Source organism: Mus musculus, chromosome 8 (assembly GCF_000001635.26).
Source record: "Mus musculus strain C57BL/6J chromosome 8, GRCm38.p6 C57BL/6J".
In the NCBI taxonomy this organism is placed as follows: Eukaryota; Metazoa; Chordata; class Mammalia; order Rodentia; family Muridae; genus Mus; species Mus musculus.
This window is the reverse complement of record NC_000074.6, coordinates 97564671-97572583: the sequence shown is the minus strand read 5'-3', so window position 1 is coordinate 97572583 and position 7913 is coordinate 97564671. Positions and strand designations below refer to the sequence as shown.

The window sequence follows — 7913 nt, the reverse complement described above, 5'->3', positions numbered from 1 at the left end:
CTCCATCTCCATTTCCTACATTTTTTTGTAGACAGAAACAATATAGCTGTCCCTCAACTGAAGAATGGATAAAGAAAATATGGTACATCTACACAATGGAATATCACGCAGCTATTAAAAAAAAAGATATCATGAATTTTACAGGCCAATGGATGGAACTTGAGAATATCATCCTAAGTAAGTTAACCCAGCCCCAAAAGGACATCCATGGTAGGTACTCACTTATAAGTGGACATTAGTAACAAAATACAGTTATCATGCTCATAGACCCAAAGAAGCTAAACATGAAGAACAAGTGGGCATTCTTGAATTTTACTTAGAAGGGGGAATAAATAGTCATAGGAGGCAGAAGGATGGAGGGGAATTGATGGGAGATGGAAAAAGAACGGGAAAGAGGGAAGGTGAAATCAGGTGTGGAAAAGGAGAGATGACCAGATGGCCATGAAAATGAATGGAAATCTTCTCTGCAACTGAGAAAAGGGAGAGACCTAGGAATCAATGGGGGCTTACCTTAGCTATGACTCATAATACTGGGGATATGAAACTTGAATAGGCTACCTCCTGTAGCTAGGCAGGAACCCCAGTGAAGCAACAGAGACACAAACCCATCCACAAAACTTTCAACCCAAAACCTATTACCCTCTGAACAGTCATGTCAGTGATGCACAAATAGGTTCATTTGGCCCAGCAGGTTAGTGTTGTAGTCCACCATTTTCACTTGGGTCAGAAAATTGCTGTCTTTTCTTCCCTTGCAACCTGCATAGCACCTTCTGGTACTATAAAACCTAGTCAGCATGGAAGGGGTTTCTACCATAGTTGTAGGCTCTTTGTCTATAGTTTACAATCGAAGTACACAACTTCTTCAGCGATAAGTTCTTCTTATCTTCTTCTACTAAAATCTGAGAGAAATGTGGAGCCTGTATGGATTAAGAGAACCATGGGGGCTTCCTGTTTGATGACTCAGGAAGATGAATATTTCTCTGATTTTCTTCCTCCATTTTACTAACTTTCGGGAACTCCTCTTTATTATTAAAGAACTTTAGAAATAATGAAATTCTAAAATTCGTGATAATGTGTAGTTTTTCCCTAAGAAATATCACGTTGTCTTTGGCTTCTCTACTTAAAGGGAAAGTTTTCAAAATAAATGAGCCAAAATGTCTTTGCTTCTTGGGAACAAATGAAGAAACTTTCCTAGTGGTGGTGGGTAACTCTTCTCACAATAAAATAGCATGGCAGTCTCACATTTGGCTTTATCTCCAGATCACAATTCCAAAAATGTTCTCTGATTGCTTTTCTTGTCTTTATTGCACTTAGAGGGTGTGTCATGTAGAATATCAAGTACCTTCAGCAAATACCAAGAAATGATGTAGCCTTGCTAGTTCCAGATCTGATCTTATGAATATCTTATACACTGGCTTCCATTCCATGGTAGCTGTACCAGTTTATGCTCACACAGCAGTGAATGAGAGTTCTTCTTTGCTTACATCTTCACCAGTATATATATATACACATATAAAATACTATATACTATGTATAATTGTATAATATATGTAAGATATATTATATAATTAATAATATATATTTAAATATGATAAGTAATATATAATATAATTGTATTGCAATATAATTATTACATTATAAAATATAAAATAATAAATATTGCATTTTATAATTGTAATTATATAAAATATATTATTAATTATAGTATGTATAATTAATTTATAATATATCATATTATATATTTTATATAACAATAAAATATGTAGTATGTAATTTATGACATATTACATAGTATATGTTATATATAATATATGGATGTTTTATATTTTTTTTTAATTTATTTATCCATTCTGACTAGGGTAAGATGTTAATTTGTATTTCTTTGATAGCTAGTGATAAGGAGTTCCTTTAAAAAGCATCTAGTAGGCATTTCTATCTTTTGAGAAGTCTCTGTTCAGATCAATAACCCATGCTTACTGGGTTGCTTTCTTGGTGCTTTGCTTTGTGAGTTTGTTCTATAGTATAGATATTAATCCTACAGGGATATGTGCGCTTTCCTCTTCAATAGATTGACTATTTTCCTGGATATACTGAAGCTATTGCATTTCCTGAGTCCTAATTTATTAAATTTTGGTATTAATTCTTAAGAGAATGAAGTCCTATTTTTGAAATCCTACATCTATGCCAATATGTTGTAGTATACCCACAGCTTTTTCTTGTAATTTTCAGAATTTCAGATATTACAGTGATGTCTTTGATCAATCTGTAGTTGTCTTTTCTGCACAGTGAGTAATGAGGGCTTAGTTTCCTTCCATTCAGTTTTTCAAAACCCCTTGTTGACAATGTTCTCCTCTGTTCAGGTGGCTATCTCCACGTTTATCAAAACTCAGACGTCTATAATTGTGTGAACTCGAGGTTTGTTTTTTTTTGGGGGGGTTGTTTTTTGTTTGTTTGTTTGTTTGTTTGTTTGTTTGTTTGTTTTGCCAGCGACATGCTGTCTGTTACTATGGCTTTGGTTCTTTTTTTAAAATATTTTTTATTATTATGTATTTTCCTCAATTACATTTAGAATGCTATCCCAAAAGTCCCCCATACCCTCCCCCCCCCACTTCTCTACCCACCCATTCCAATTTTTTGGCCCTGGAATTCCCCTATACTGGGGCATATAAAGTTTGCGTGTCCAATGGGCCTCTCTTTCCAGTGATGGCCGACTAGGCCATCTTTTGATACATATGCAGCTAGAGTCAAGAGCTCCGGGGTACTGATTAGTTCATAATGTTGTTGCACCTACAGGGTTGCAGATCTCTTTAGCTCCTTGGATACTTTCTCTAGCTCCTCCATTGGGGGCCCTGTGCTCCATCCAATAGCTGACTGTGAGCATCTACTTATGTGCTTGCTAGGCCCCGGCCTAGTCTCACAAGAGACAGCTATATCAGGGTCCTTTCAGCAAAATCTTGCTAGTGTATGCAATGGTGTCATCGTTTGGAGGCTAATTATGGGATGGAAGAATGAATTTATGAAATTCCTAGGCAAATGGATGGACCTGGAGGGCATCATCCTAAGTGAGGTAACACAATCACTAAAGAACTCAAATGATATGTACTCACTGATAAGTGGATATTAGCCCAGAAACTTAGTATACCCGAGATATAAGATACAATTTGCAAAACACATGAAACTGAAGAACTAAGACCAAAGTGTGGACACTTTGCCCCTTCTTAGAATTGGAAACAATCACCCATGGAAGGAGTTACAGAGACAAAATTTGGAGCTGAGACAAAAGGATGGACCATATAGAGACTGGCTTTGGCTCTTAATTTGCAATTGGATATAGGAATTTCTTCAGCATTACTTTCTTTCTTCCTCAGGATTGTTTTGGCTATCTGAAATAATTTATATTTCAAGGGTCTGATGGTGTTGCATTGCATCTGTGAGCTGCTTTTAACAGAATAATAATTTTGACAACATAAATAGCAGCAAGCCATGAGCACGGAAGAACTTTTCATGTCATACAGTCTGCCTTGATTATTTTTTTAACTTTCAACATATGTTTTCACTCTAGAGTTCTTTCACCTCCTTAGTCAGGTTTAATCCAAGGCACTCTGTTCTGTTGTCTTTTCTATTGTGTTGTATTTACTTTGGGATGCTACTGATTCTATGATTTTCTTTTCATCATATTTGTGTTGTTGGAAGTATTCTATTTGACTGATCCCTGACTTCTTTCTTGTGATTCTGAATTTTTTTTTCATCCTTCATGTTTATTCTTTTCACCATAAAATGTCCTGAAAAGCTTATCTTTTGCTCCCATGTAGTTGGTGATCTTGCACATATACAAATTCTATCTCCATTGTTTTAGGATTTTTTTTCCTATCATTGCATTTAATTTGTGTTCTATGCCTTTGTCTAGAATTCTTCCTGTTCTTTTATGTTCATGGACCATTTTTACATTGTGTCTTAAAGTTTAAATAATTTTATTAATGGGTTTATTTATTTATTTATTTATTTATTATTTGCTTTTTGAATGTCTACTTTATTTGACATGTTTATAGCTTTAACTTACAAAAATTTGCATCTCAAACCACAATTTTTCACAGCTCTTTAATGGACTCCTACACATTTTCTTTAAAAAAAATAAAACTTTATTTTATATTTAATTAATTTTCTACACTCCATGTTCCATTCCTCCCCCATCCACCTTCCTCTGCTCCACATGTCACACCTCCTCCCCACCCCATCCCGTCTCCACATGTATGCCCCCATCTCCCACCCTGCCTGACCTCTAGACTCCCTGGGGCCTCCAGTCTCTTGAGGATTAGGTGCATCATCTCTGAAAAAACACAGACCCGGAAGTCCTCTACTGTATATGTGTTGGGCCTCACATCACCTGGTACATGCTTTTATCTTTATTTTTTATTTTATTTTATTTTTATACTTTAAACATTTTTTTAAGTTTAAGTATATTTTGACCCCATTTTTCTCCTCCTTCCAAGTCCTTCTAGATCATTACCTCCTCCCTCCTCACCCAAATTTAAGCTATTTCTCAAGAAAACAAACAAAACCCAATAAACCCAAAACCTCCCAAACCAAAACAAAACCACACACAAAAGAAAAACAAAATAAAACACTAAATTATGACCAAGTGAAATCACATACACACACACACCAAATAAACAAATAACACACAACAATAACAGCAAACAAACCTGTGGAGTCCATATGTTAGTCCTTGGCTCTAAGTGATTGGTCAATTGGTTAGATCTTTTAAAGTTACCATTTTCTTTGATTTAACAATCCAATTCAGTGGTACACAGTGAACATTGTCATAAATTCAGTGACTTTGCCAAGAAAATTAACTCTGCAGTTTTAAGCAATTGTGAACACAGTATAAAACAATAACTTGAGAAGCCATAGAAGATAGTATTCATTGTGGTAGTCTTCATACACTGGTAAGCTTCCTTCTATGTGATCAGTTCTTTTGGTGAAGCTGTCTACTGAGTATTTTAGTTGATTTACTGTATTTTTAATTTTCAGCTTCACTTCAGTTTGGATTTCTTCTGTATTTCTAACTCTTTAATGAATTCACTCTCTATGTTGTTTTCAGAATTTTATTTAGGTATCTGTGTTTCCTTGGGTTTTAATCAGGAGTTTATTACTATTCTCAAACTCAAAGGTTTAATTGTAACGTCTTTGAACTCTGAGTGTTTTGAAGATATTTATAATTGTTTGTTGAAATTCTGTGTCTTCAGATTCATCTCAGTTGTTTTTATTTGGGACTATCACAATAGGATCCATAATCTTCGGGGAAAGAAGACATATTGTCTCATGTTTTCATACTACCTCTGCTTTGTAATAGGACCTGGGCATCCAGAGACTGATACTTCACTGTATCATTTGGTATGAGTTTCCAGCCTCCCTGTTGAATGAATTTTCATACTCTTTTGCTATTATTCTAACTAGGCTCTTTGGGAATCAGATGGAAGTTTGATTTTCAATGTTTCAGAAAGTTCATGTTGCTTCATGAGACCTGTAAAGTTTAGCATGATTAAGCTATACCTCTACGGTCACTGGAATGTAACTAGCCATGTCAGCAGTGGCCTGAATAATTTCCTGGAGCAGGTGGCCAGAGTGGACTACCATCCACAGCCATTTGTGTTTATTCTTGGGCAAGTTCACAGGGCACACAGACATTGTCTTAACTGTAAAATTGTCACTTCTATGACAAGTCTCTGTCCTGGGGTAGCCAAGAGGGAGTAAATAAGAATGTAATCTAATGTTCCTTGTGTAAGGAACTCTTCATCCTCACTTTCACAGAAAGATAAGAAGGTAATTGTGACTGCAAAAGATGGCTAGAAAAGAAAGAAGTAAGAAGAGGGAAACGCAAGAAGAGCAGCATGAAATAAAATTAAGAAGAGAGGGTTGGCTCTCTGCTCCTCCCTGTTCCAGAGACAGCTGCATCTTCTTGTGCAGTACCAGCCTCGTTCTGTAGACAAAATGGTGATGGTCGATGTGAACAGATTTGGCCATATTGGGCGCCTGGTGATCAGGGCTGCCATCTATTCTCCACCTGGCAAAGTGGAGATTGTTGTCATCAACGACCCCTTAATTGACCTCAACTACATGGTCTACATGTTCCAGTATGACTCCACCCACGGCAAATTCAACGGCACAGTCAAGGCTGAGAATGGGAAGCTTGTCATCAATGGGAAGCCCATCACCATCTTCCAGGAGCGAGACCCCACTAACATCAAATGGGGTGATGCCGGTGCTGAGTTTCGTGGAGTCTACTGGCGTGTTCACCACCATGGAGAAGGCCGGGGTCCACTTGAAGGGTGAAGCCAAAACGGTCATCATCTCCATATCTTCTGCCGATGCCCCCCATGTTTCTGATGGGTGTGAACCTTGAGAAATATGACAACTCTCTCAAGATTGTCAGCAATGCATCCTGCACCACCAACTGCTTAGCTCCCCCTGGCCAAGGTCATCCATGACAACTTTGGCATCGTGGAAGGGCTCATGACCATTACTGCCACTCAGAAGACTGTGGGTGGCCCCTTTGGAAATCTGTGGTGTGATGGCCTTGGGACTGCCCAGAACATCATCCCTGCATCCACTGGCGCTGTGAAGGCTGTGGGCAAGGTCATCCCAGAGCTGAATGGGAAGTTCACTGGCTTCCGTGTTCCTACCCCCAATGTATCCATTGTGATTCTGACATGCTGCCTGGTGAAACCTGCAAAGTATTATGACATCAAGAAGTTGGTGAAGCAGGCATCTGAGGGCCCACTGAAGGGCATCCTGGGCTACACTGAGGACCAGATTGTCTCCTGCAACTTCAACAGCAACTTTCATTCTTCCACCTTTGATGCTGGGACTGGCATTGCTCTCAATGACAACTTTGTAAAGGTAGTTTCCTGGTATGACAATGAATACAGCTACAGCAACAGGGTGGTGGACCTCATGGCCTACATGGCCTCCAAGAAGTCAGCCACCCTGGATCATCCACACCACAAGGACAGTGAGAGCAAGAGAGAGGCCCTCGGTTGTGGAGGAGTCCCTATCCCAACTCAGCCCCGGACACTGAGCATCTCCCTGACAATTTCCATCCCAGAACCCCATAATAACAGGAGGGGACTAGGAAGACCTCCTTACATTTTTGGATACCATCAATAAATTTCACTGCATGCACACACACACAGACACACCAAAGAAGAAGAAGAAGAAGAAGAAGAAGAAGAAGAAGAAGAAGAAGAAGAAGAAGAAGAAGAAGAAGAAGAAGAAGAAGAAGAAGAAGAGAGCGTCATCCAACAAGATCTTATACAAGAGGGAAGCCTCACCTTTGTGCTCCCACAACCTTCTTTCCCCTTGTAGCTAAAAGATCGTCAGAAGGCCAAAATGGACCACTGAATATTCACTGGAGCCTAACATTCTCATAAAATTAGTGGCATTGCCAAGAAGATAAATTCTGCAGTTTTATGCAGTTGTGAGCACAATGCAAAACAGTAGTTTTAGAAGCCATGGAAAATGGTATCCTATTCAACAAAAGTCCCATGTCATCTGCTTTGTGATTGGAAATAAGATGGAGACCAATTTCTCAAATACTCTATATTACTGAGCAGATGTATACAAATCAAATGGAAATTGGTTGCCAGGGAGACAAGACACTCATGCCAACTCTGTGGCAAACTAATCATGAATGTCTCCAGGGGGCATTGTATAGCCACAAGCACAGACAGGAACATGTCCAGTCCAGAGATCCAGATGTTGCCCTTGGAACCGAGTACTCATTTCAGGGGCTGGCATCTGCCTGCTGCCAAACGGAATGTGTGTGGCCACATCTGCTCTCTGCAGAAAGTTAACACACACTAAATGCAGGGGAAAGGTTGCCATAAAATAATGATTCGGCACCCTGCATAGGG

The 7913-nt window shown here is 38.7% G+C and overlaps 1 pseudogene; it reads left to right on the top strand.

The window, feature by feature from the left end:
• Nucleotides 5974-7184, top strand: Gm7191 (predicted gene 7191; annotated as a pseudogene).